The 26106-nt window shown below is 48.9% G+C and overlaps 1 protein-coding gene and 1 long non-coding RNA gene across 9 annotated transcripts in view; both read left to right on the top strand.

Annotated features, from left to right (window-relative positions):
- CCDC12 (coiled-coil domain containing 12) overlaps positions 1-26106 on the top strand; it is a 74881-nt gene that overhangs the window by 252 nt on the left and 48523 nt on the right. The window lies entirely within an intron of this gene.
- Positions 11-24464, top strand: LOC125965662 (uncharacterized). 2 transcript variants are annotated; one of them, XR_007479871.1, is made up of 3 exons: positions 11-8913; positions 9505-9592; positions 12603-24464. It is a non-coding gene; the product is annotated as an uncharacterized LOC125965662 (long non-coding RNA). The 2 variants fall into 2 exon arrangements; XR_007479870.1 differs by lacking the exon at positions 11-8913 and having other exon boundaries at positions 9344-9592.

Here is a 26106-nt window from a genome sequence, read left to right on the forward strand (position 1 = left end):
TGAGGTACCCAGCGTTTGGTTCCGGCATCAGGGCGAGAGGGCAGCGGACTACAGGGAAAAGGCAACTGCTGGGGACGCGCATGCGCGCTGCTGGAGCATGCGTACGGCGTCGGCGACCGCCCAAGTCTGGGTCTGCGAGAGCGGTACCATGCTTGGCGCTAGTGCTGTCGCGCGTGCGTTGGTATGGTAGGGCAGTGGTCGACGCGCCGCAGGCCCTTTGGCTCCTGGCCGGTGTTTCCCGTGTGGATTTCCAGGGCCAGTTTTAGTTTCATATGCTCGTTGGTTTGGGCGTGATTTGTTCGTGTCTGAGCACGCTGAATCTTCCGTTTTCCCATGACCAGCCGGCCTCCCATCCCTGGTGAAATACCGCGAGTCTGGCCGACTCTCCGCTGTGTGCCAGAGCGCCTTGGGCAGGGCAGTACGAGACTGCCCTGGGAGCCCGGCTGGATCGTTGAGTACAAAAAACCAGAAGGAGAGATCCATGTCTGGGTTAGGGTAGACCTAAGGGAAAGAGGCGGACGCTTAGTTCTTTTCCAGGCTCTTCTTTGGGGATTTAGTCCTATTAGTTGCCAAACTTGGAAGCATTTTTCCTTGGTCTTGTTTGACAATAAAATGGTCTGATTCCATTTCTACTTCGTTGTTCTTTCCGAAGTAATCGAGAGGAAGGAGAACTCTGAAGTTCACTACTTTCGTGCGAATCCTGGTCCTGTCACTTGGGGTTGTAGGATTTGGGACTAATTGCTTCATCTCATGAGCTCCGGTTTCTTCATGTCTCCAGTGGAGGATAACAACCCCAAAACATTCATTCTCACTGGGTTATTTTGAGATCTAACAGGATAATCTGTTAGATTATCTGTATGCAAGAGCTCTAGAGAGTACATAGAGTACAGAGGATGGACGTTGTTTGTTCTGCTGTTTTGGGGTGGGCAAAAACTTTGTCCTCAGCTGTACAAAATACAAAGGATATTAAATATCTAGACCTGTAATGGATGGGGGGAAACAGGGACTCCATTTTCCAACTAAAAAAAATCAGGAAGGTTGGTTTGGCCCGTTTCCTTTCTGCATGGCGGTCTGGTGTCCTGTGAGAAAGTGTAAGGGGAAGTAATAGAAAGTGAAAGCCAGCGGGATTGGCTTCTGTTTTTGTTGGCAGTTTGTCGGCTCTGTCAGTTATCCCTGCAGACTGCTTGGCCTAGGGATACTCAAGACCTCAGCCTTTCAAACAGCAGCTAGTCAACCCGGGCTGTTTCCTTGGATTTAGGGTCCAGATTATGGAATTGGATTTGAGGGCAGAATACAAAGGACAGAATGGCATCCTCAGGCCCCCTTACAATGGGAAGGATGCCCTAGGCTATCAGGAAAACTGGCCTTTTAAGAGGGATTCTCTCAATGCGCTGAAAATATGGACCTATTTTTTTCCTTTACTTTTTAAAAAATTGTAGTAGAATATACATAACATAAAATGTACCATTTTAAGTGTACAAATCAGTGACATTAAGGATAGTCACAGTGTTATATAATTAAGCCACTATTTCCAGAACTTTTCATCATCCCAAATGGAAACTCTGTACCCATTAAACAATAACTCCCCTTCCCCTTCTCTCCCCAGTTCCTGGCAACCACCATTCTTTCTGTCTCATTGAATTTGACTACTCTAAGTATCTCATATAAGAGAATCATATACTACTTGCCTCTCTGTGACTGGCTTATTCATTCAGCGTAATGTTGTCAGGGTTCAGCCATGTTGCAGCATGTGTCGGAATTTCATTCCTTTTTAAGGCTGAATAATATTCCATTGTTTGTATATAACACATTTTGTTTATCCATTTATCTGTTAGGGGGCATTTGGGTTGCTTCTAGCTTTTGGCTGTTGTAAGTAGTGGGTATACAAATATCTGTTTGAGTCCCTGTTTTCAGTTCTTTTGTGTATATATCCAGAAGTGGAATTTGGGGATCATACAGTAATTCTATGTTTAACTTTTTGAGGAACCGCCATGTTTTCCATAGCTGCCACATCATTTTACATTCCCACCAGCAATGCACAAGGGTTTCAGTTTCTCCACACCCTTGCCAACACTTTTCTTTTTATGTTTTGTTGGTTATACACACCCTAATTGTGGCTGTAGTTTTGATTTGCATTTCCTTGATGAGTAGTGATATTGAGCATCTTCTCATGTGCCTGTGGCCATTTGTTTATCTTCTTTGGAGAAATGTCTATTCAATCCTTTGCCCGTTTTTAAATTGGGTTTTGGTGGTTGTTGTTGAATTGTAGGAGTTCTTAACGTATTCTGGATATTAACCCCTTATCAGATGGGTGATTTGCAAATATTTTCTCCCATTCCCAAGGTTGTCTTTTTACTTTCCTGATAATGTCCTTTGATGCACAAAGTTTTAAATTTTAATGAAGTTCAGTTTTTTTCTGTTGTTGATCCTGCTTTTGGTATCATACCTAATAAACCATCATCAAATCCAAGATCATGAAGCTTTTCTCCTGCGTTTTCTTCTAAGAGTTTTATAGTTTTAGCTCCTACATTTAGGTCTTTGATCCGTTCTAAGTTAATATTTGTATATGGTATAACATAAGGATCCAGTATATTCTTTTGCATGTGAATATCCAGCTTTCCTGGTACCATTTGTTGAAAAGACTGTCCTTTCTCTATTGAATGTTCTTTGTATCCCTGTTGAAAATCATTTAACCATATATGCAAGGGTTTGTTTCTAGACGCTCTATTCTGTCCCATTGGTCTGTACGTCTGTCCTTATGCCAGTATCACTTTGTTTTGATTACTGTAGCTTTGTAGTAAGTTTTGAAATCAGGAAGAATGAGTCCTCCAACTTAGTTCTCTTTCAAGATTGTTTTGGCTGTTTGGGATTCCTTGAGATTCCATATGAATTTGAGGATAGATTTTTCTATTTGTGCAAAGAACACCATTGAGATTTTGATAGGGATTGCACTGAATCTGTAGATCATTTTGGGTAGTATTGTCATCCTAACAATATTAAGTCTTCCAATTCATGAGCATGGGATATCTTTATGTTTATTTAAGTCTTTAATTTCTCTCAACAAAACTCTTTAATTTACATTGTACAAGTCTTTAGCCTCCTTGGTAAATGTAATCCAAAGTATTTCGTTCTTTTTAGTGTTGTTTTAAATAGGATTGTTTTCTTAATTTCCTTTTCGGATTGTTCATTGCCAGCATATAGAAATGCTGCTGATTTTTGTTCATTGATTTTGTATCCTGGAACTTTGCTGAATTTATTATTTATTCTAACACGGTTTTTTTGGTTTTGTTTTGTTTTTTTGTTTTTGTTTTGTTTTTTGGTGGACTTTAGGGTTTTCTGCATATAAGATCATGTCATCATTGAAGAGAGATAATTTTACTTCTCTTTCAATTTGGATGCCTTTTATTTATTTTCTTGCCTAATTGCTCCGGCTGGAACTTTCAGTACCATATTGAATAGAAGTGTTGAAAGCAGGCATCTTGGTTTGTTCCTGACCTGAGGGAAAGAGTATTCAGTCTTTCACCATTGAGTGTGATATTCACTATGGGTTTTTCATATATGGTCTTTATCATGTTGAGGAAGTTTCCTTCTGTTTCTAGTGTTGAGTGTTTTTATCAAGAAGGGGAATTGGATTTCATCAAATGCTTTTTCTTAATCAATTGAGATGATCGTGTGGTTTTTTTCCTACATTTTATTATTGTATTATGTTGATTAATTTTGTAAGTTGAGCCATCCTTGCATTTCATGAGTAAATTCCACTTAGTCATGGTATATAAACCTTTTAATATGCTGCTAAATTCAGTTTGCTAGTATTTTGTTAAAGATTTTTGCAACAGTATTCATAAGGGTTATTGATCTGTAGTTTGTCTGGCTTTGCTATCAGGGTAGTGCTGATCTTATAGAATGATTTAGGAAGTATTTCCTTCTCTTCATTTTTTTCGAAGAGTTTTAGAAGGTTTGGTGTTAACTCTTTAAGTGTTTGGTGGAATTCACCAGTAAAGCCAGCTGGCCCTGGGCTTTTCTTTGCTGGAAGGTTTTTGGTTACTTATTCAGTCGTCTTTCTAATTATAGGTCTATTCAAATTTTTTATTTCTTCATGAGTCAGTTTAGTTACATTGTGTGTTTCTAGGAATTTTTCCATTTCATCTAGGTTATCCAGTTTGTTGGCATACTGATTACTACTTTAATTGGTTTAATCTTCACAGTTCTGACTTCAGAAAGCTCATGGTTGTGAACTCATTTCTGAAAAATGTACATTTGGAAATCACATGACTTTCCTCTTGGAATTGAGAGCTCACTGGCCTTTGGAGTTTCCTTGCATTCATTTTAAGAAACAAGAGTTACTGTGAAGCCACAATTTTGATTCCGTTGGAAGCTTTTTCCTTTCTTGGCATGCGTATCTAGGAGCTCCTGATTTTTCCACTCGTATAGTCCTTTTCCTGCTTAGAAAGCGAAGTTAGAATTTTTAGTTGACTCTTCGATTTCCATGCAGTGGTGTCAATAGTGCATTAGCAGGAGGTGATGAAATATTGTTTGGTTTGTTTCAAAATGGATTATTAGAACTAGTAATCCATTCCTTCAACAGAGGTGTACTGAGCACCTACTGTGCACCAGTGATTCAGGCACTGGAGGTACCACAGTGAACAAAGCACACAGAAGTCTGTGCCCCAAGCAGCTTCCATTTAGTTGGGGGCACAGATGGTCGTGCAAAATATATCTAGTGTTAGACGGAGATGGTGTTATGAAGAAAAGGAAAGAAGGAAAGAGAGATGGGGAGTACATGGTGCTCCTGTTTTACTCTGTAGCTCTAGCAGTTTAATTTCTTTATTAAAGGCAGCAGTGTTTTCAGATTTAACATGGCTAATGATACCGCCTGCCTGGCTTATCTTATCTGGTCTTGATGACAGCCTTGAGAAGAAGGAAGAAGGAGGGCTAATTTATAGGTGGCAGCACTAAGGCCAATAAATGGGAGGCAGTTTTATTTGTCACATAAGGAGGAGGTATCCCAGGGGAGTGCTGCGGTTAGGGACCGTGAGGACAGGTGGTGGCTCTCTTTATGCGCTGACTTGGGCTGGTTTCTCAGAGGCAGGGTGGGGGCAGGTTGAGAAGCTTTCCTACATAATTTCTGGCTCCTTGAGGTTTTATGAATTACATCCCCAAAAAACAATAGTGGAAAAAGAGTATAGGCCCAGGACTTCCCTAGCAGTCCAGTGGTTAAGAATCCGTGCTTCCACTGCAGGGGGCACAGGTTTGATGCCTGGCTGGGGAACTAAGATTCTGTATGACGCATGGTGTGGCCAAAAATAAATAAGTAAATTTTAAAATAAAGTAAAAAAAAAAAGTATAGACCCCAAGTCCAAGCTGCCCGTATGTACATGCCTTAATCCCTACTGATTAAGATCCCAATTAGTCCTGATTCTGGCCCTTCTTCCCACTGACAAGGATGGGTGTAACCTTATTTGCCACAGTTCTTTTTTTTGGTATTTTTTTTATTATGGTAAAATCTATATGACATAAAATTTGCCATTTAACCATTTTTCATTGGCATTAAGTATATTCACAATGTTGTGCAACCGTCACCACTATTTCTAAAACGTTTCATCACTCTAAACAGAAACTCTGCACTCATTAAGCAATAACTCCCTATTCCTCTCTTACCCCGGCGCCTTGTAGCCTCTAACCTACTTTCTGTCTCTCTGAATTTGCCTGATATAAATACCTCATATAAATGGAATCTTGCAGTATTTGTTCTTTTGTGTTTGGCTTATTTCACTTAGCAAAAGTTTTCAAGGTTCATCCATTCTAGTATGTAACAGAGTTTCATTCCTTTTTAAGGCTGAATAATATTCCATTATATGTACATACCACATTTTGTTTATCCAGTCATCTGTTGATGGACACCTTTTGGCAGTTGTGACTAATGCTGTCATTGGTGTATTGGTGTACGTTTTGGTGTATAAGTATTTGTTTGAGTCCCTGTTTTCAGTTCTTTTGGGTATATACCTAAGGAGTGGAATTGCTTATAATTCTGTGTTTAACTTTTTGAGAAACTGCCAAACTGTTTGCCAGAGCAGCTGTACCATTTTCCACTACTACCTGCGACGCATGAGGGTTCCAATTTCTCTACATACTTGCCAACACCTGTGATTTTCCTTTAAAAAAAATAATTATAGCTCTCGTAGTAGGTGTGAACTGGTATCTCACTGTCGTGTTTTTTTTTTTAATTTTATTTATTTATTTTTTGTCTGCTTTGGGTCTTCGTTGCTGTGTGCGGGCTTTCTCTAGTTGCTGTGAGTGGGGGCTACTCTTCGTTGTGGTGCACGGGCTTCTCATTGTGGTGGCTTTTCTTGTTGTGGAGCACGGGCTCTAGGCGTGAAGGCTTCAGTAGTTGTGGCACGCGGGCTCAGTAGTTGTGGTGCACGGGCTTAGTTGCTCCGTAGCATGTGGGATCTTCCTGGACCAGGGATCGAACCCATGTCCCCTACATTGTCAGGCAGATTCTTAACCACTGCGCCACCAGGGAAGTCCACTATTGTGGTTTTGATTAGCATTTCCCTAATGATTATTGCTGTTGAGTATCTTTTTATGTTCTTATTTGCCATTTGTATATGTTCTCTGGAGAAATATCTACTCATGTCCTCTGCCCATTTTTAAATTGGGTGGCTTGTCTTTCTGTTGTTGAGTTGTTGATTTTTTTATATGCGCTGGATATTAAACCATTATCAGGTATGGGATTTGCAAATATTTTCTCCCATTCTGTGGGTTGTCTTTTCTCTCTCTTCGTAGTGTCTTTTGATGCACGAAAGTTTTTAAAATCTTGATAAAGTCCAAATTATCTTTTCTTACCTTCTGTTACCTGTGTTTTTAGTGTCATATGTAATCTCCACAGTTCTTTTTTTTTTTTTGCGGTACGTGGGCCTCTCATTGTTGTGGCCTCTCCCTTTGCGGAGCCGCGCAGGCTCAGCGGCCATGGCTCACGGGCCCAGCTGCTCCACGGCATATGGGATCTTCCTGGACTGGGGCACGAACCCGTGTCCCCTGCATCAGCAGGCGGACTCTCAACCACTGCACCACCAGGGAAGCCCTCTCCACAGTTCTTGAGTGACGTTACTTTTGGGGTAGATGCCTGGGGAAAAGACAGTCAAGGGTCTAAAGTCTGAGTTAATTTTTCAGTCCACAGTTATTTCTCGTGGGACCTGTGAGTGCGGAGGAAGTACGGCCTGCCTACTGCCGGCAGATAGGAAGCAAGTGGTCTCCTCCCTCAGGGAGGAAGTGGTGCCCCACTTTTAGTTCAGTCTTCTGATGTTAGGACGAGGCCTCTGTGGGACAGACTCCAGGGTCGAGCGCTGCCTCAGCCTGCCCCTGTTGATGGAGAGTGCCTGTCTGCCCCATGGGGTGGCTCCCTGCTGGCCCCCTAGACTCTGTGCAGGTCCTTCGTTGATACCTTCTGTGCACATGGTTTTGCAGGAGGCGTCAGGGTTTCGGGCATGAGGTTGATTTTCCTCATGGTGTTATCTTACTTTCTTCCCCCACAAGACTATAAACTTATAATTTAGTGTAGTGTGGAGGAATCAGTGCTGAGATTGTGACAGATGGACTCAAAATTATAGTCATGAAGTTTCTGTGTATTATTCAGCAGTAAAGCTCCATCGTGGTTGTGCAGCTTAGCAGTTTTCCAAAGTGCGTCCTTGCTACCCCACCTGATGCAACTGATTTGACAGGGGGCAAGACAAGAAGAGGTTCAGGTGCCCAAGGTTATGGAACATAAGTGACTCTCCTGGATTCCAGCCCAAGCAAGACCCCCTGCTAGACCCCCTGCTAGAGGGGGCTTTTATGCAGGGACAGCCCTGCTTGTAGCAGCATACTGTAGGTCAGCCAACCCAGGTTGACAGGTGGAAAGACCACATACGATGTTCAACTGTGCACCTGGGGTTCATTTCCTGGGAAAGCCAAGCTGGGTCCAGGGAGGCTTCATGGGAAGGCAGAGTGGAACATGGGCTGAGTTGTGGTGGATGGGACTGGGAAGGGAGTATTAAAGTAGCTAGAGAGGAATGTTCCAGGGGAGCAGTTCAGAGATGGGAACATTCAGGGGCACAGAAGGGAGAGTGGGGGATGCTCCAGAGGGTTTGACAGCAAGCAGTTGGCAGGGATTGGGGCAGGGATGAGGTCTGAAAGTGCTGCTGGGTGCTTTGGTGGCCAAGTTCTGCAGGAGCCAGGGCTTGCAGCTGCAAGGGCAGCCAGCTTGCCCGGGCACATATTTCTGTACTGCAGTATTTGAACCTCATTTCTTGATGCTCATCCAGAAGTTCCAAGCTGGGTGAGTAGGTGAATAGTTCAAGGCTGTAGGTGAAGTTCTGAGGCATCTCTCTACCATGCCATCCAGCAGGGCACTGTGAGGCCACTTTCTTTTCTGACCTCTTCCTCAGCAGCCAAATGGTGGCTTCTGAAGGTGATTCACTTGGCACAAACACTTGCCCCTTGGCTGTTGGCTCTACCGACATTTGGCCTGGATTGGGCTGTCTCTTTCTGCCCTGAGACAGGGAGACTGGTTGTCGGCCTGGCCAGCCCCTCAGGGGTTGGGTGTGATCTCGGGGCCAAGGTCTGGCTGTCAGCTTTCAGGTTCAACAGCAGTTCCTGTTTTTCACCTGGCTCTAGAGACCAGAGCAGCACTGTTCAGTGTTCTACATCTAATCTGTGCTGTCCAGTACCATAGCCACAAGCCACATGTGGCTCTTGAGCCCTTGAAATGTGGCTAACAGGACATTAATTTTATTCCATTTTAATTAGCTTACATTTGAACAGCTACACTTGACTTATGGCTGTCTTATAGGATAGTGCATCTCTGGAGGACTTGCTTCCTCTAGTCCATCTCATAAGAGACCGTGTCTCTACCTAACTCCCATTTATTGAGAGGTAAGAGGGAGAGGGCAGGTGGAAACCACCCAGGGGACCATCAGATCAGCCTGGGGGGCCTAAAAGTCCAATGTGCTACCCATTGCACCACAGAGCCAGGTCTTGGGGGGCCTAGAGTTGGGGCAGAGGGCTTTGAAGTTGCCAGTCTTCGTGGCTGGTGTCTCCAGCACATGCATATCCCTGACCTTCTGTGTGTGCATCCAGTGCAGTTAAATGCTGACCATTCAGCGGTACAGTTGTGGTCTTCACACTCAAGGAATGTGCATGTGGAGAGTGGGAGCAGTGCCAAGGCAAAGGGGGAGCACGTTGAAACTTTCTGACTTTGGTGCGCCGGGGAATGTCCTGGCCAGATAGGGGCAGAAGAGGGAGCTGGAGGGAAGGGCTAGCAAGTTGGGGCGGGTGGTGGGGCAGAGTAGGGCAGTGAGGGGGGCGGTGGAGGAGAGCCCAGGGAGCTGGGGGGAGTCTGACGTGTCCATGTCCTGATCACCTCTCAGGAAGTTGTCTCTGTCCCCACCCCATGTGGCCACACCCCATGCCCAGCAGCCTGATTGCTAAGTCACTTGAGGAGGTGACTGCCTCTTGGGTTGACAGCCTTTTGCAGGTGGGCAGTCACAACATTTACACGGCCGTTTGTGACGGGATCTCGTGACTTGTTCAGTCCCCAAAGCAGCCCCTTCAGGTAGGTGTTGGTTTCTCCCTATTTAATAGACAAGGAAACCTGAGGCTGAAGGGACCTCTTGTGCCTATGCGTTGCCGTGTTGCCAATCCTGGATGGTCCCTTAGGCCCTGGCCCTGTATCCCTCTCCACTCCTCAACCCCAGGTGCTTGGGAACAAGCGGTCCCCAGGAAGGGGTCTCCTTCCCATCACACAAAGAAATTGCCATCAGGCTGCCTGGTGGGAGCTGCCTGGCTTAGCGGAGAGCATCTGCTTTGGAACCAGGTAATGTGGTTCAAATCTCAGCTCCATTCATCACATCTTTGGCATAGAAGCAGATCTTCAAAACTCTGAGCCTCCCTATCCTAGACATGGCTTCTGACCTCTTCAGTAGCTAGGAGCCCAGAGAAAGAGGTCCAAGAAGTGTCCAGCTCAAGATCTTGCCCATGGGCCTTTTATAAACATGAGTGTCTGTCCTTTATCCTCTGCCCTCTTGGAAGCAGGGAAGTCAAGTGGTCCTCCAGCCCTCTCTGCTGAGTGACAGTGGGTGGAGCCCGCTCTGTTTCCGATGGAAGCAAAGAGGACATCCTCCTGGTACCCTGGCTTTACTCAGCCTAGCCCTAATTCCTTGAAGGTGGAATTCATTTTTAGTGCCAAATGTTAGATTAACAAAGTGGATTTGCAGAGCTGCAACCTTGACGAGGTTTGCAGTTCCCATTCATCTTAAGGACTGACCTCTTCCCCACCTCTGCTCAGACCCTAAGGTCTTAGAGCCAGTGAGAGAGAGAACCTTGTGGGTGGGAGGTTTGGGCTCCCAACACAGATACCTGTTGATGAACCAGTGTTGAAACTTTGGATTCAGTCATCCCCTTGGAGGGCCCTGACTTGTTCATTTGTGAAATAAAGATGTAGGTTCAGTCAGAGGTCCTCAGACCTACCAGTACATCAGGATCACCTGGGGAGACAATTTGCAATCTCTTCTCTGGCCCCATCCCAAACCTCCTGTCAGGATCTTAGAATCAAAGCATTTTTAAAGTTCCCCAGATGATTCTGATACAGGATTTTTCTGGAAATCTCTGATCACTCCCCTGACATTCTCCCTTGACAAAAGGAAGTAGAACATCTCCTTTCCCTGGAGCATTAGCTGCCCTTTCTGACTGCAGGAACTCTGCAGCCAGCTACCAAACAAGTATTATTGAGCACCAGCTGTGTGCCAGGCCCTGGGGATCCAGCCTGTGAATAAGACTGCCTCCCTGCCTCCAGGGGCTTCCATGGGAGGAGTGGGTGGTTAGTAAAGTACACGTAAACAGGGAAGATAACACGTAAACAGGGAAGATAACTTGTGAGGGCTAGGATGGGGGTGTTGGGGTGGGTGGGTGTGGGTGTGTGCTGCACAGCTGCCTTCGGTTGGGAAGATCTCTTTGAGTGGGAGATTTGAGATAGAGGGGGTAGGAGTGAGGGGTGGGGAGCAGGGAGGGATGGGATGCCAAGATCTAGGGAAGAGCAGGTGGAGCTTGGCTTGTTTCAGTGGCAGAAAGAATCCCTGTGTGGCAGGAGTAGAGTCAAAGGTTGGGGGCGTAGGGTGGGCATGAGAGTAGAGAGGCCCTGGGAGGCTGGGGCCGCAGGGGCTGGACCTCCCTCTGAGGGTGATAGGGAGCCACTGGAGGCCTGAGCGAGCACCAGTGCCCTGCCCTGACAGTGTGTGGCGGTAGGAGGCTGCTGCATTAGGCCAGGTGTGAGGCAGTGGCCGTCGGACAGGGTTCCCGGATGTCCTGACAGATGGGCTGTGGGGTGAGTGAGCTGAGTGGATGGCGGGGCCTGTTCCTGAGGTAAGTCCAGGGGACAGTGGTCTTGAAGGGGAAATCAGGAGTCCAGTTTAGGTCACTTTAGGCCTGAGGTGACTATTAGACATCTAAGTGCAGAGAGACTGGCAGGCGGGCATCTGGACTGTTAAGAGGTGCTTGTGTAGTAGGATTTGAAGCTGTAGGTCTAGATGAGGGCCCCTGGGTTCAGAGCCTAGACAGCAAAGGGGGAGAACTGGGGGCACCATCAGTGCCCTGAGGCTCGCCCTGCGGGCGTTTCGGAGGAGTTGGTGGAGGAAACTTAGAGGGAGGGGGCAGTGGGGCTGGGGGAAGCCAGGTGAGGATGGAATGGCTTTGGGCAGGACGAGGTGACAGGCGAGCTCGGTCCAGCTGTTTCAGGGAAGTGTGTGTGGGAGGGGAGGGTGCCAGTGGGGTCCAGGCCAGCTGGATAGGGGTGCAGCATGGCAACCACAGCATCACTGTGAATTGGGCCTCCTTTCCACTGTAGCAAGGCCTCACCGGACCCCAGCGGTAAGACTCACTGGTCTCTCAGGAGAGGTAGCACAGGCTGAGGCAGTGCCCCTGTGGCTTGGCTCTCTGGGCTGGCCCTGTGTTGTGGAGCAGGCGACCTTCCTGCTTCCTTCTCTCTCTTTTTTTTTTTCTTTTCCCCGGTACGCGGGCCGCTCACTGTTGTGGTCTCTCCCGTTGCGGAGCACAGGCTCCGGATGCGCAGGCTCAGCGGCCATGGCTCACGGGCCCAGCTGCTCCGCGGCATGTGGGATCTTCCCGGACCGGGGCACGAACCTGTGTCCCCTGCATTGGCAGGCAGACTCTCAACCACTGCGCCACCAGGGAAGCCCGCTTCCTTCTCTTTTGCCCTTACCCATCCCTGTGGGTGGGCAGGCCCCGAGGGCTGCCTCCATTTGAACTGAGTGCTGCCTCTGAGTCAGGCTGGTGGCTTCTCTGAGGTTCCCTGCACCAGGGTTGCCTAGGCAGATTGCATTTGCCACCTTGCCTGCTACTCTGCTAACTCTGAGACCGATAGGTAAATCTCCTCGTGTTCCTGAGCTTACACTTCTTCAGCCGGCCACGGTAACCCCGGCCCTCCAGGATGAAGATGAAGTGGGGTGGTGGGTGCAGAAAGGTGTTGAGAAATGAGAAGTGTGTATGTGCGTTTATTCTTTCTGCTGTACTCTTGTTCTACCCCCAGTGAGGACCCCTTTACTTTACAGATGTGACAGTGGAGACCCAGAGAGGGTCAGGGGCTGTACAACGTCACACAGGACTGCCCCCCTGGAGATGGGCACAGAGGAGCCCACCACCTCATGGCTGAGTCCCTTGGAGCCCTCCCGATGGGGTGGAACTGGTGCAGCCTCCCCCTTGGAGCTGTGCAGGGAGGGGCTTTGCCATGGGCTGCAAGGAAGAGAACGAGACCTTCCCTCAGCTTGCTGTGCTAATGTGGGGAGAAGCTACTGAGCTGGGCAAAGGGTGCACCTCTTTCTAAGTTTCCCGGGAGGGTAGGGCTTCCCGAGGTAGATGCACAGCTGTCTGGCTCCTTTATGGTTTAGCTCACCTGCAGTGGCTGAGGCAGCCTCATGTAGCAGAAAAGACCCTGGACAGGAAGCCAGAAGACAAGATCCCTTTCTTGCTCCTTCACTGCACTGATGCAGTTATTCAGGCCTCAGTTTCCCTTTCGGGTGACTTCTGTGGCATTACAAGATGTAACCAGGTGTTCTCAAGGCCCCACTGATGGGGGACAGGAATTGGAAAGCAAAGGAATCTTGAAATTCAAGCTGGTGTGTAATCTTTCTGTTAGCTTTTGCAACAAAAGAATTTGTGTGACCTTGATGGTGAATCCCTCAGTTGTATTCGCTTGTCTCCTAGAGTCAGGAGGGTGTGAGGGAGTGTGCTTCCCTCTTGGTGTCCAGGTAGCTGTCTTCTTGGTGTGCTTGGGGGCCCCGAGATATTCTTCTCTTTGGAGAACTTACTGTCATCTAGACAGAATTAGCCCCCGCTTTAGGTTTTAATGATTTATTTTTGGTTTCTAAATTGATGTCAGTTTTTCTGTTTTAACAGCAATGAAATGGCACTAAAAATTTTAAAAAAACAACTCTTAATTGAAGTATATTATACATAAAGAAAAGTACACAAATCAGCTCCGTTATTTTCACTAAGTGAATACACCCATGTAATCAGTAACTCAGATCAAGAAACGTGGCAGCATTCCAGAATCCCCCTCCTGCCCCCACCCAGGTGCTTACATCTCCAGAGTAATCAATCCCTTGGGACTTTTAACACCAGAGTTTGGCTTTTCTTACTTTTGAACCTTATGTAAATGGATCATACAGCACATACTCTTGTATCTGGCTTCTTTCATTCATCATTATGTGTGTGGGCTATTTTACTGAGTGTGGCATTACTTCATTCTTATTGCTGTACAGTGTTCCATTGTTTGAATACACCGCATTTTATCCATTCCACTCTAGATTTTCAGGGCGGGGCTATTATGGATTATGCTGCTGTACCCAATCTTGTGCATGTCTTGGTGAATCTATGTACATATGTCTGCTGGGTGTATGCCTGTGAGTAGAATTGCTAGGTCATAGGGCATATATAGGGTAGATACTGCCTAACAGTTTTCCAAAACGCCTGTACCATTTTACACTCCCACCAGTGGTGTATATGAGGGTTCTCTCTAGCACTTTTGTGGTTTAAATTTGCATTTTCTTCCTAACTAATAGAGTTCTGTATCTTTTCATATGTTTATATGAAGTACCTGTTCAGGCCTTTTATTGGATTGCCTGATACTTTTTCCTCTTGATTTTTAGGAGTTCTTTATTCCAGTCCTGGGTGAGTCCTTTGTTCTATATGGTGCTGCAACTGTCTCTTCTACCGCCTCTGGGCCTTCACTTTTCTTGCTTTTAATTGCATTCTTTGATGAACAGAAGTTCCTCATTTAATGTAGGCCAGTTTATCCATTTTTCCCCCAATACCTTCTATGGCCTATTTAAGAATATGGTTGCATACTCTGGGTCATGATGATATTCTCTTATGTTATATTCTAGAAGTTTTACTGTTTTACCTTTCACCTTTAGATTGCCAGTCCATCTGGAATTTATTTATTTTTACATGGTGTGAGATAGAGGTCAAGATTTTTCCCCCATATGGATATCAGTGACTCAGCACTACTTATTATTTGGCATTTGTTTTTTTAGAAAGAAGACTGTTTCCTTGTGAATGGTTGGCAGGCATGCAGCGTCCTTGATAAGCCATACTGCTAACCTCCCACATCTTGATAATAGTTGTAGTTACTATAATAATAATAGTAGTAACTAATTTTTTTTTGTTTTGAATGTTACTGAGTCCCAGTTCATGCCAGCCCCTCAGTAGACAGGCAGCTCCTTGGGGCAGGGACAACTCAAACTTATTTTAACAAAGCATTTAGATATTTCATGCCATTGGCAGTTGTCCTGGGTGTTCTTTGTCCCATGACTCTGAGCCCCTTGGCTTTGTGCACCAGACCACGGACTCACACAGAGGGCAGGGACCTGCTGAGCCTGGCTCCCCAAAGCTGCTTGGACTTGCCATCCACTCTCTCCATGTTCTGGACCAACTGACTGGGGTGTTCTGACTAGAAATATGAGTTGCCTCGAACAATTGCTTCTAGGTCAGCTGTTTCAAACTCGGGCTGTATGTTTTAAATTCGCTCCTGCTAACACTTGGACCGGGATGTGGTTGCTCCATAGTACTAAGTATTGTAATACAGAATTGAAATGCAATTTGTGTTCTTCGTTATTATTTTTAAAATTTTTGTTGGAGTATAATTGATTTACAATGATGTGTTAGTTTCAGGTGTACAGCAAAGTGAATCAGTTATACATATAACTGATCAGTTATACATATACATGTGTCCACTCTTTTTTAGATTCTTTTCCCAGGTAGGCCATTACAGAGTATTGAGTAGAGTTCCTTGTGCTATACAGTACGTTCTTCTTAGTTACCTATTTTATATATATTAACGTGTATTTGTCAATCCCAATCTCCCCATTTATCCCTCCCTAACTTTCCCCCGTGTTCGTTTTTTTTTTTTAACTTATTTGTTTTTGGCTGCATTGGGTCTTCATTGCTCTGCGCTGTCTTTCTCTAGTTGTGGTGAGCAGGGGCTACTCTTCGTTGTGGTGTGCAGGCTTCTCATTGTGGTGGCTTCTCTTGTTGCAGAGCACGGGCTCTAGGCTTGCGGGCTTCAGTAGTTGTGGCTCATGGGCTTAGTTGCTCCGCGGCACGTGGGATCTTCCAGGACCAGGGCTCGAACCCGTGTCCCCTGCATTGGCAGGCGGATTCTTAACCACGGTGCCACCAGGGAAGCACCCCACACACACACACCCTCCAACCCCCGCTCACTCCCTTACATCATCGTATCCCACACCTCCTCACACTTCCCCAACCCCTCCCCACGTACCCCACACAGCAACCCGCCAGACTACACCCACTCCCACTGCATTCTCAACCCTCAGTACCTCCATCCCACACCTCTACACATCCTATAACTCCCCAAAACACACACATGAACCATACCCCACACCCTCAACACTGTCTCCTCTCCACCCCCAAACACATACAACCCTAAACAGCTGGGAGGGACTCGCCATTTCTAGTTGCTAAGCCATTGCAGAGATCTGGGAGACCTCAAGGCAGAGCTTGCTGTGGCTTGGTCACGTCTGGCCCTCCTTCTTTCAGGGCCTTCCCTTACTCCTCGGTGCCCTGGCTTCTCCCCGGTTTTGTTTTTGAGGGAAGCAACAGCTTGTACTCTTGAAAGAATTCCAAGAGGAAAAACAGTTGCTGTGGTAATGAGGCCCCGTGGCCAGTAAAATCCACACTCCAGGGCTGTTTTGATTCAGGGCTCTCAAGAGCTGCTCTGTCTAGAGAAAATGTGAATGGCTGGAGCAGAAAACATTTGTCCTTTCAAGGATGGCACTCCCTCTCCCCCCACACCCTGTGTTCAGGGCAGGGCCACACTCCAGTTCTGGCAGGGCAGTTTGAATCCTAAAGAAGAAGCACCTGTGTGTTTGATAGCTGGGAGAGGCAGTCCTTTGGTGAGAGCAGGACTTTCCTGACCCGGGTCCAGGAGTCCATGAGTCCTTAGGGAGTGGGGCTTGAGGCCTGGGCTCTTTGGGGCGAGGCGTAAGTTTCCAAGCCCTTCTTTGCAACCGCTGTCCTTACTCTTACTGAGGAGCGCCGGCTGTGTGCTGGGCTTGTGAAGAGCTTGGGGACCGATATCAGTGAGGCTGGGTCCAGTGGGGTGACAGACCCGCGCACACCAGTTATAATACTGCGTACTGCTGTGCATTGCGGAGGGACGGGAGGGGTGTCTGAGAGAGCTGTGAGCCTCCTGGAGGGAGGGCTTGCAGCAGGGTGTGGGCTGCATGGAGGAGGGAGTCCTGAGCCCAGGATTTGCTTTCTCAGTGAATTGCTTTCCCCGCTGTGTCTTATTGGTTGGCTTTGTGCCCCAGGCAGCATAACTGACCCAGCAGAGGTGCTGAGAAAACACTTGAGCAGGGATTGAGTGGAAGGCAGTCTGGAGGCCTGGGAGAAGGCGAGGGGCTGGAGCACAACTGGCACGTGTGGAGGTGTCTGACTTTGAGGAGAAGCTCCTGCCTCAGTTCACCCTCCCACTGTGACTAGCTTTCCTGACCTGGACTCATGTCCTCTGCACACGTGATGGATCTGCCCTTCTAAAGTGAGGTCAGCTCAAGGGCGAGGGATCAGTCCTCCTCTAGATGAAGTGAGGGGAGGGGAGAGGCATGCGTGTGGGGATCTGTCATATGACCCCTTTCAGGGATGGGGTGGGGGGAGCAGGCCTCACTCGGGCGGTAGAATTTTGGGGCCTCACTCGGACGGTGCAGGTGAGAGCATCCGGCCCCGCCGTCGGTCATCACCGTGTTGGCGCCTACTGATCGGCCGTAGCACAGAGCTGCACACATCACATACGCTCCCTCATTTAACGCCCCTCTGCAGTTTTGGAGAGTGCAGCTCTGAGAAGCTCAAGAACTCAGCGTAGTCCCACAGCACAGCTTCCTTGTGTGCTTCTGCCTTCTCAACCTTTCAGCCCAGCACGTGGTTAAAAAGAAAAAAAGCCTTTGCTTCCAGAGGAAATATGTGTAGGTGAAGACCGAAAGACCTTGTTTAAGCGATATTTTCCGCAACAAATAAATGTGCCAATTCTGGCTTGTAGTTTAAATTTGGTTCAATTAGGATTTTTATCACTTGGAGATCACACCAGCGAGGACACAGCTGTCTTACCTTTACTTCTCAGACTGTGACACTCTGAGAAGCAGCTGATCAGAGGTTAAAATAGCTTCTAGTCTCCTAGGAGCTTCAGCGCACTTTGTTGCTCTGTAAACCGCTGACTTGCCTGGGAATTGACTTGTAAAGAATTTGCTTTTTGAACTGGGGTGCCAGTGTTGGGACCCTGCACATTTCAAGCTCAGCTCCAGCTTGGGATGGAAGGACGGTGAGAGGAACCCCAGGCCAGGTGAGCACCTTGGCTTGCCTGCATCACCCATTGGCCTTTGTGTTGGACTTGGGGGAATGCTGGGACCCAGTCCACAGAACACGTTACATCCTGAGCCCAGCTTCTCCATTTGCAAGCTAGGCATCAGAACCTTTGCCTTGCTTGCATCCAGGGTCTCCCTGTGGATCAGATGAGTCAGGGAATTTAAGAAACTTGGAATGCTTAAAGTGATGCCCATAATTATTGTTAGGCTATTGCTGTAATTGGTCACATGAAGCTAGGGTACTTAGTTGCAAGCAACAGAAATCTACTCTGACTGGTTTGTTTGTTCATTTTTGAAAAAAGAGAGAGCAGAGCCTACCTTGGAGGTTCGCAGTCAGAAAGAAGCCCAGCATTTCACAGGAAAATGGCTTGCTCTCAAGTACTAGACACTGCAGCTTGCTCTGCTACCAATGCTGCCAGAGAGAAGTCTGTGCTGCTGGCGCCTCCCCACAGCTGGGACAGTGAGTGGGGGGCACTTTATAGGCTGCAGCTTGCTCTTCTTCCCTGGAGGCTCCACGTGGAGCCTTCCCAAGTAAGGGAGGGGCGTGGGCATTGGGCAGCCCATAGAATGACTTGGGAATTGAAGTTCCAGTCACCTTCCTCCGTGGCTCCAGGCAACATGGTAAAATAGACAACATACCAGTCAAATTGAAGTCCAGAGACCTGAGGTCTAGTTTAGCCCTAGCTCTTGCCCTTCTTGTCCTGTACTTTACTTGGGTCTCTTGTGGCGCTCAGGATGTCTGTGTTGTATGAGAGATTTCTGTGTTTCTTCTCATCCTGCCTGCTCTGATCCAGAGCCCACCCACCCTGGTGACCACAGTAGGCACTCAGGCAGCTTGGGGTGGCATCATACAGGTCACTTCCTCCCGTGGGTCAGCCTCTTTGAGAGGAGGGATGTGGTCTGACTCAGAAGCTCCTCAATCGGGCCATGTGGTAGAATCATGACCTGGGAGTGGGCAGGCTCTTGAAACATTCAGATTCCTGGGTCTTACAGTGGAAGATTCTGATGTGGTCAGTTTGATTTCTAACACCCTCCCTGGGCCACTGGATCTAGTTCATGTTGTACCGGATGATATCTGAGGTCTTTGCAGCCCTAACAGTTTATGGTTTTGGTACTTTTCTCACTTGGTAATGGACATGGTCACACTTCTCTGGCTACTGTGCAGAAAGCACACCCAAGCTTTGAGGCTATTTATTTGAGTTTTGGAAGCATGATGCAATCAGGAACTTTAGTTTAAATGCTGACCTGTCTTTTATTAGCTGTGAACCGTTGAGTAAGTTCCTTAGTTGTTACGAACCTTGTCGTTTGGGCGGGATGATAACGCCTGATCCCAGGGTAGTTGTGGGGACGAGAGGCCCTGTGTGCCTGAGTGAAGTGTGGGCAGCTTTGCAAGCACAGCATGGTACCGTGCAGCTGGAAGAGTCTATCCCTCCAGACAGACTCAGAGGCAGCTGCCATCTGCCAACCTTGGGGTAAGGAGGTGGCTTTTTGAACCCATATGTGGCTTGTTTTTCCAGTGGCCTCAACCAGTGAGCCCTGCACTTTCTGGCCCTTTCTGAATGTTCTTTATAAATAACATTCTCAGCACATTTTTGCCACCTCCTTGCCTGTCCTTTCACTGGCTTCTCAGTGCTCATGGGATAAAGTCTGTAGCCCATGGGGCAGGCCTTCCTATGCTGGGTCCCTCCTCCAGGTGCACCTTGGGGGTCTCTGCCCTCTCCATGGACACAAGGCCCAGCCTCAGTACACCCACTCCTTCCAGTAACTCCGGCGCTCCCTGCCATGCCCAGTCTGCCTTGAGTGTTCCTCCAGGTGAGCTGAGGTTTTGTCTTCCCCTCAGCTGTTAGTCACTCTGCATTCCCCTAGCGCCCAGGAATTCACGGCCTCGCTGTGTGGGGACTCTCCGTTCACCTGTCTGCTTCCCCGTTCACCTGCCCCTCAAGTCCCTGAGGACAGCAATCACATCTTAGTCACCTTCTTGTCTGCCAGATGACAAGACCCAGAGGCACTCTGTAAACATTCGAGTGAAGAAATGAAGCAATGTGGCAGGCACATGGACTTGGGAGTTGGTTGGGCTGAGATTTTTCTGAAGGAAAAGCAGACCTGCCCTTTGGGAGGAGTTCAGGGGCTTATTTAAACGTCTGCAGGCAGCAGCCATGTCAGCAAGATCAACTTCACTGTGTGTGAAGTCTACTAAGACAGTTAAGTTTCCAAAATCTGTTGTTCAGGCATGGACTGGGGTTGCTTTGACACCTGTCCACGTGGAGAAGAGCTGCTCGTGTTAGTTGATCACAGGCTTTTAATAAGCCAGCCACGTGATGTTGGTAACAGGAGCCCTGATGTTGTCCTGTTGGTGGCTGTTGGGGAACCACTTGGGGGCACCCAGCATCGGTGTGAACAGGCACATGTGCTTAGGTGTGTGTGGGGCGTGTGGAAGGGTGTCATTTCAGGGGCCATTCACTGGGGTTTTCAGACCCTTGCTTGCTGCTTCCACTGGATCCAGGGATGGTGAACACACAGGAGATAGGCTCCCTGGGACCTCCCTTCGGGACTCCGCCTCAGAATCCCGCCCACCAGCCAGAGTTCAGGTGCAAGGGGGAGGCCTGTGTGCTCTTCAGCCCTGCGGATCTGAAGAGGGTCAGACACCAGCGGCGTGTCCTCAGGACCTGAGCTTCCGGTGGCTCTTCCATTCCCCACAACTGATCGTCTGGGCCCCCCATTCCCCATGCCTGGTGACTCTGGCTGTCCCCTGTGATGTGATAGGGAGGGGGCTCCAGGCCAGCTCCCCCCGCAGTGCCATGTGAGGCTGTCCCATACCAGGGCAGGGGAGCTTCAGGGACCTTATCATTTGCCATTGGGATTCGCTTGCTCTTGTTTCAGCTGTGAGTCTAGCATGGTGAGGAAGTCCTGGTGGTTGTGAGTTCTGCTTTATGGCAGGGGAGACGTTTTCCCCCTCCTTCCACTAAAGGGAAATGGTGGGGCAGGGGGAGGGGAGGGGAGGTAACCTCATCGTTTGCCATCAGTTAAGTTCTTAACTGAAATTTTCACGCTGATTATTCAGCAGGAGATGTTTGGCCTGATTGGAGGCCCCTCGGCCTGTAGTGTGACTGCGGGGCCTGTCCCTGGGCGCACAGGGAGGCTGGTGTGTGCAGGCCTCAGTCTGTCCTCTTCTTTCCCCACCAATGCTGGGTTTTTAGTTTTTGCTTTTTTTTTTTTTTAAGCTTGAGAAAGGTCATTAAAGATTGACTGGACTGTGTTGGGCCTGAGGGCCACCCATGGTTTCCTGCTTTCCTGTTGAGCCAGGTGAAGGTCAGGAGAGTCTGTTTATGGTGTGAGTACAGTCAAGCAGTGAGCCACAGGCAGCTGGGTTCCTCGTGTCACTCTTGTTTTTAAATCATTTTGCTATTAAGTCATTTTGACAACAGAATTAAAGGAAACGGAAGAAGCACTGCCCACAGCCCTGCTGTGTGAGCCTGTGAAGTCTGTGACCATTCTGTGTCAGGTGTTGCCGCGGTCTCACTCATGGTTACGTGTGTGGGCTCCACACCCCTCACAGTCCTATTCTGTCTCACGGTGATGCCCATCAGGTTGCTACTTCAGCGAGCAGCTGGCCTGCCTCACTGTGTCCGGCAGGTCACATCTCCCTCCTGGCTCCACTTCTGCCTGTTATGAGAAACACAGCTGTGAATGCCTCTACATACATTGCTCTTTTGTCTCCTTTGGTGCTTTCCTGGGATTGGAGTTCCTGACCCAGAAATGTCTGTATGTGGGGCTCCTGATGGTTTGGTCATGTCTCTCTGAAATGTCACCGGGAAGAGATATCAGCCCTGTAATGTGATGCTGAGTGCCATTGGATGCCAGTGAGACCACCTGTGTATTTGAGGTGGGTGGGAGTAGGATCAGAGCAGAGGGCTGGGCTTTGTGGGGGAGCCACTTAGGCATGGGGCCCATGCCACCCTTTGGGCGCTGGCAACCCCAAGCAGTGTGACTCTGGGTGGGTTACTTAATAGTAACAGCATTGGGCCTCCAGTTTTATCTGTGAAAGGAGAAAGCGGTATTGACCTTATTAAATTTTTATGCTGATTAATTTAAATGTTATTTCAATTAATTGAATAATCAATTGCCTGGCATACTGTTACAACTGCTGTTGTAGGAAATACAGTAGAACAGAGTTGAATAACAATTGGGTCCAGCCCTCCCCAGAGCTCACCTTTGATTGGGAAGTCTTCTAATTTTATGGAACCTAGTCAGATTTGATTCTTACCACTCTCTTAGGGAGTGGGCACGGTTGAGATTTTTGCCCTCATTCTCTGGGAAAGAAGCAGAGGCGCGGGTAATTGTCAGAGGGGAGGATAGAACAGACAGCTTAGCGGTGAACAAGCGGATGTGTTGGTAAAAAGGAACTGTGTGTGTAGAGGCAGGGAAGTGGGCTTCCAGTTGTCTGTCTCCTCAAACTGACGGAAAGAGTGTAGAGTCCAACATCACAAGCCTAGTGATGCCTGAGGCACGGGCACTGTTTGGAGGCTCAGACAACCAACTTGGGGAGGAGAACCTCATCTGTAAGCGGGGGAATTAACATGTGCATCCTGCCTACCCCCGACTTGTCCATTCATTCATTGGCTATTGTTACCCTGCTGTCATGTGCCAGGTGCTGGGGAACAGTGATGGACAGGCTTCTTGAAGCTTGAATCTAGGCAGGAAGACAGGTGATAAACAAAATCTCTTGTAGGCAACTACAGGTAAAATCGAATGTCTGGGACAGTTATCATTAGAGGGCCTGCCTGGGAAGAATGCCCTCTGCTAAAAAGGGGTGTAACTTTCAGCCCGCACAGCCAGGGGAAAGTGCTGTAACCCACCAACCATCTTTCAGCTGCCGTGGAGTTTTGTGGTGGGTGCAGAACAAGGTTTCTGTAGGGAAGCCTCACAGATGTGGTATCTGCTCTTCCAGCCTGGGGCCCCTGAAGGAGTCAGACAGGTCGTTCTTAATTTGAGTCTCAATTTTAAAAATTAAATTTTGTCATTTACAGAAACTTGGCAGAAAATAAAGAAGCACTATCAGAAAAGGATATTGAGGGGTCAGGCAAGCAGGTGGTGGTGGGGGAAGGAGAGGGAACATCTGGTTCCCCAGGAGGATGCAGCAAGAGTTAGGCTCACTGCTGATGGATGGCAGGACTCGGAACACCCCAGGATGCCAGCAGGTTGTTTCCCATAATGGGTGTCATGGGGGGTCCTGTACCAGATGGTGGACCCCAAGTTAGCTTGTTTAATCCTCAAACACCCTGTGACATAGCACCAGCCCCACTTTAACAGGGGAGGGAACAAGAGCCTCGGAGAGGTCCTGCAGGTGCCCACAGTCTCACCGTTGGTAAGCAGTGGAGAGTGATTTTCCTACCATCCGGCCTGTCCAGTCCTGCTGCCTGGCTTCCTGCAAACCACAGTGCTCCCTACAGGTGTCTGGGCGGGAGTTGGGAGTCTTGCCTGGCTGCCCAAAGGAACTGGTCCAGGCTGACTGTGTATGAAGGAAAGGAGGGGACTGGTCTTTGCTCTGCCCTCAGTGTGACCTTCCAAAGGCTTTCCTGCAGGGGATGTGGGAGCAGTGGAAGGGCCCTAGCAACCCTGTGCACACTCACAGTGATAGTTGTTCCCTCTGCTGCCCATCCCCCAGCCCCTCTTCCCACTCAGCCTTTAAAATGAAGACAGAGGGCTTCCCTGGTGGCACAGTGGTTAAGAATCCACCTGCCAATACAGGGGACACGGCTTCAGGCCCTGGTCCGGGAAGATCCCACGTGCCGCGGAGCAACTAAGCCCATGCGCCACAACTACTGAGCCTGTGCTCTAGAGCCCGTGAGCCACAACTGCTGAAGCCCATGTGCCACAGCTACTGAAGCCTGCGCACCTAGAGCCCGTGCTCCGCAACAAGAGAAGCCACCGCAATGAGAAGCCCCCGCACCGCAATGAAGAGTAGCCCTCGCTTGCCGCAGCTAGAGAAAGCTTGCGTGCAGCAGCGAAGACCCAACGCAGCCAAAAATAAATTAATTAATTTAAAAAGATAAAAATAATAAAATGCAAGACAGGTGGTACTGTACTTCCTTTGGAGAGCCTCCCCAGATACCTCAAGTGCCACCCAAAGAACCTCCTTTCCCACCATGCTGTTGTCACCTTCCCTTTCCTCCTCTGGGTCGTCACCCCCTTGAGAATCTGAAGAGCTGTGGATTCTTACTCCAGAAAAATGAGCCTTTGCACACCTGGCCTGTGTGTGTGTCTGATCATGGACCTCTGGAATCCTGTGCATGGACCCAGGCTGAGTCCCCACCCTGGTCTGTGAACACTAGGTGCCTACTTGTTCTTTTTTTCTCCTCGGCCAGTGTGGAGTACCTAGCAGGAGGGAGCCAGTCAATATTTGTTGACTAATAGTCTGCTGGAGGGGTTATCTGCCACCCCCTTTGAGCACGACTGGTTCCCCAGTTGCACTTGTGGCAAGAATAGGACCCGACTTGGCTTGGGGCCACCTCCCCACACTAGTCTGCCACACGCAGGACGTCAGCAGTCATCTGGGGCAAGGCCATGCATGCCGTTGCCTGGGCCTCGGGATGGGGTATCAGTGGTGGGGCCGGCCCTGCCTCTCCTGAGGAGTGGGCCCATTTTCTGCTGCTGAGGACACCTTGACAGGCACTGGAGCCTCAGCCATTGTCTGCACCGGCCATCGCCAGACTCCAGGCATTAGGCCTCAACCCTGGTCATCCTGAAAGCTGCCGCACCCTTTCTCTTTGTCGCCTAAGCACTGCCACCTTTTTTGTTAAAGGCGCCTTCATTCTCCCAGTGAGTCAGGGTCAGGACCTCAGTCGTCCCTGACTTCTTCCTGTCCCCTCGCAGCATTCAGGCACCCCTTGTTCTATCCCATCGCCACTGACCTAGTTCCGGCTCTTATCTGCAGTCCTTATCTCACGCTCCCTTTCTGTTCTCCCAGCCCTCAACTCCCTGCGAGCTTTGTTCGCTTTGTTCTCTCCGCTCACAAGCCTTTAGGGAATGTCCACACCCACAGGAGAGCAGTGGCTCTCAGCTCTGGGCCCACCCTCCCCTTCTGAACTCTCTGATCCTTGGTGAAGCACTGAACGGGGAATCAGAAGACCTGTTCCCCCTGTACAGATTGTCTGACATGTCTTCTGACGTCGTCTTCGTGGAGCAGATGTTATCATACTGCCCATCTCGGGATTGCAGAGAAAGCCTGGTGAAAACAAAGTGAAAACTTACCGTGACCGCTGCAGGTGCCAGCAGTCTGGGCCTGTGGCCTCGTGGTTTCTCTGCGGCCCTTCCCTTCTTGCCCTGGCCCAATTCTCCCTGCCCCTCAGGGTCTGCTGTCCTGTTACCCAAGCCACAGACCTTCCTCCTTCCTCCCTGGTCATTTCTTTCTTGTAATATTGCCATGATGTTGGTATGATAGTCCTGGTTTTCATACATGGGGAAACCCAGGCCAGACAGATTGAATGGCTTGCCCAAGGTCACACAGCAAGGTGAAATTGAGCCGGGCTTGCCAGACACATTCCCACCCAGAGCCCATGAGCTCAACCACTGTGCTGTGCCTGCTGTAGGCGGTGTCAGGCCCACGGGTACAGGTGGCTAAGACAAGCGTCTGCCTTCAAGGTTCTCTCCGCCTACTGAGCAGTGGGCACACCGGCCAGGCCATCCTAGCAGCAAACTGAGTGCCAGGGCCCAGAGTCAGGGGCCCTGCTGCCCAAGCTGCCTGTTGGAACCTCCCCTCCCCACCCCCTTCCCTGGTCTCTGGGCAGTAGAGAGCCATGCAGTTTCTGTGCCCAGGCGTGGTGGTGTTCGGCCCAGGGCTTATCATTGCATCTTCAGGGTGAGTCAGACTCTGGGTGACTGCCCTACCCGCTAAGTGCCCTTGGAGCACAGCTCCGGCTGCAGCTGCACCCGACAGGAAGTCCCTTTGCCCCACATGGGGCTGCCCTGGCTCTGAGGATGGGCAGCAGGGTGATACTGTGAAACCTGCCAGGTTTGCCCTCAGCATTGTTAGTGCCTTCCTGCTCCCCACTTCCTGGCATCTGTGCCCATGTCTCTTTGACTTTTCCCCACCCTGGGCCAAGTTGGAACTGGAAAGGCTCAAACCGGGGCCAGTTTCACCTCTTCTTAGGGAACTAGGGTTTGGAGCCTGTTCTCTTGATTG

This window comes from Orcinus orca, chromosome 10 (genome assembly GCF_937001465.1).
Source record: "Orcinus orca chromosome 10, mOrcOrc1.1, whole genome shotgun sequence".
NCBI classification, from domain to species: domain Eukaryota; kingdom Metazoa; phylum Chordata; class Mammalia; order Artiodactyla; family Delphinidae; genus Orcinus; species Orcinus orca.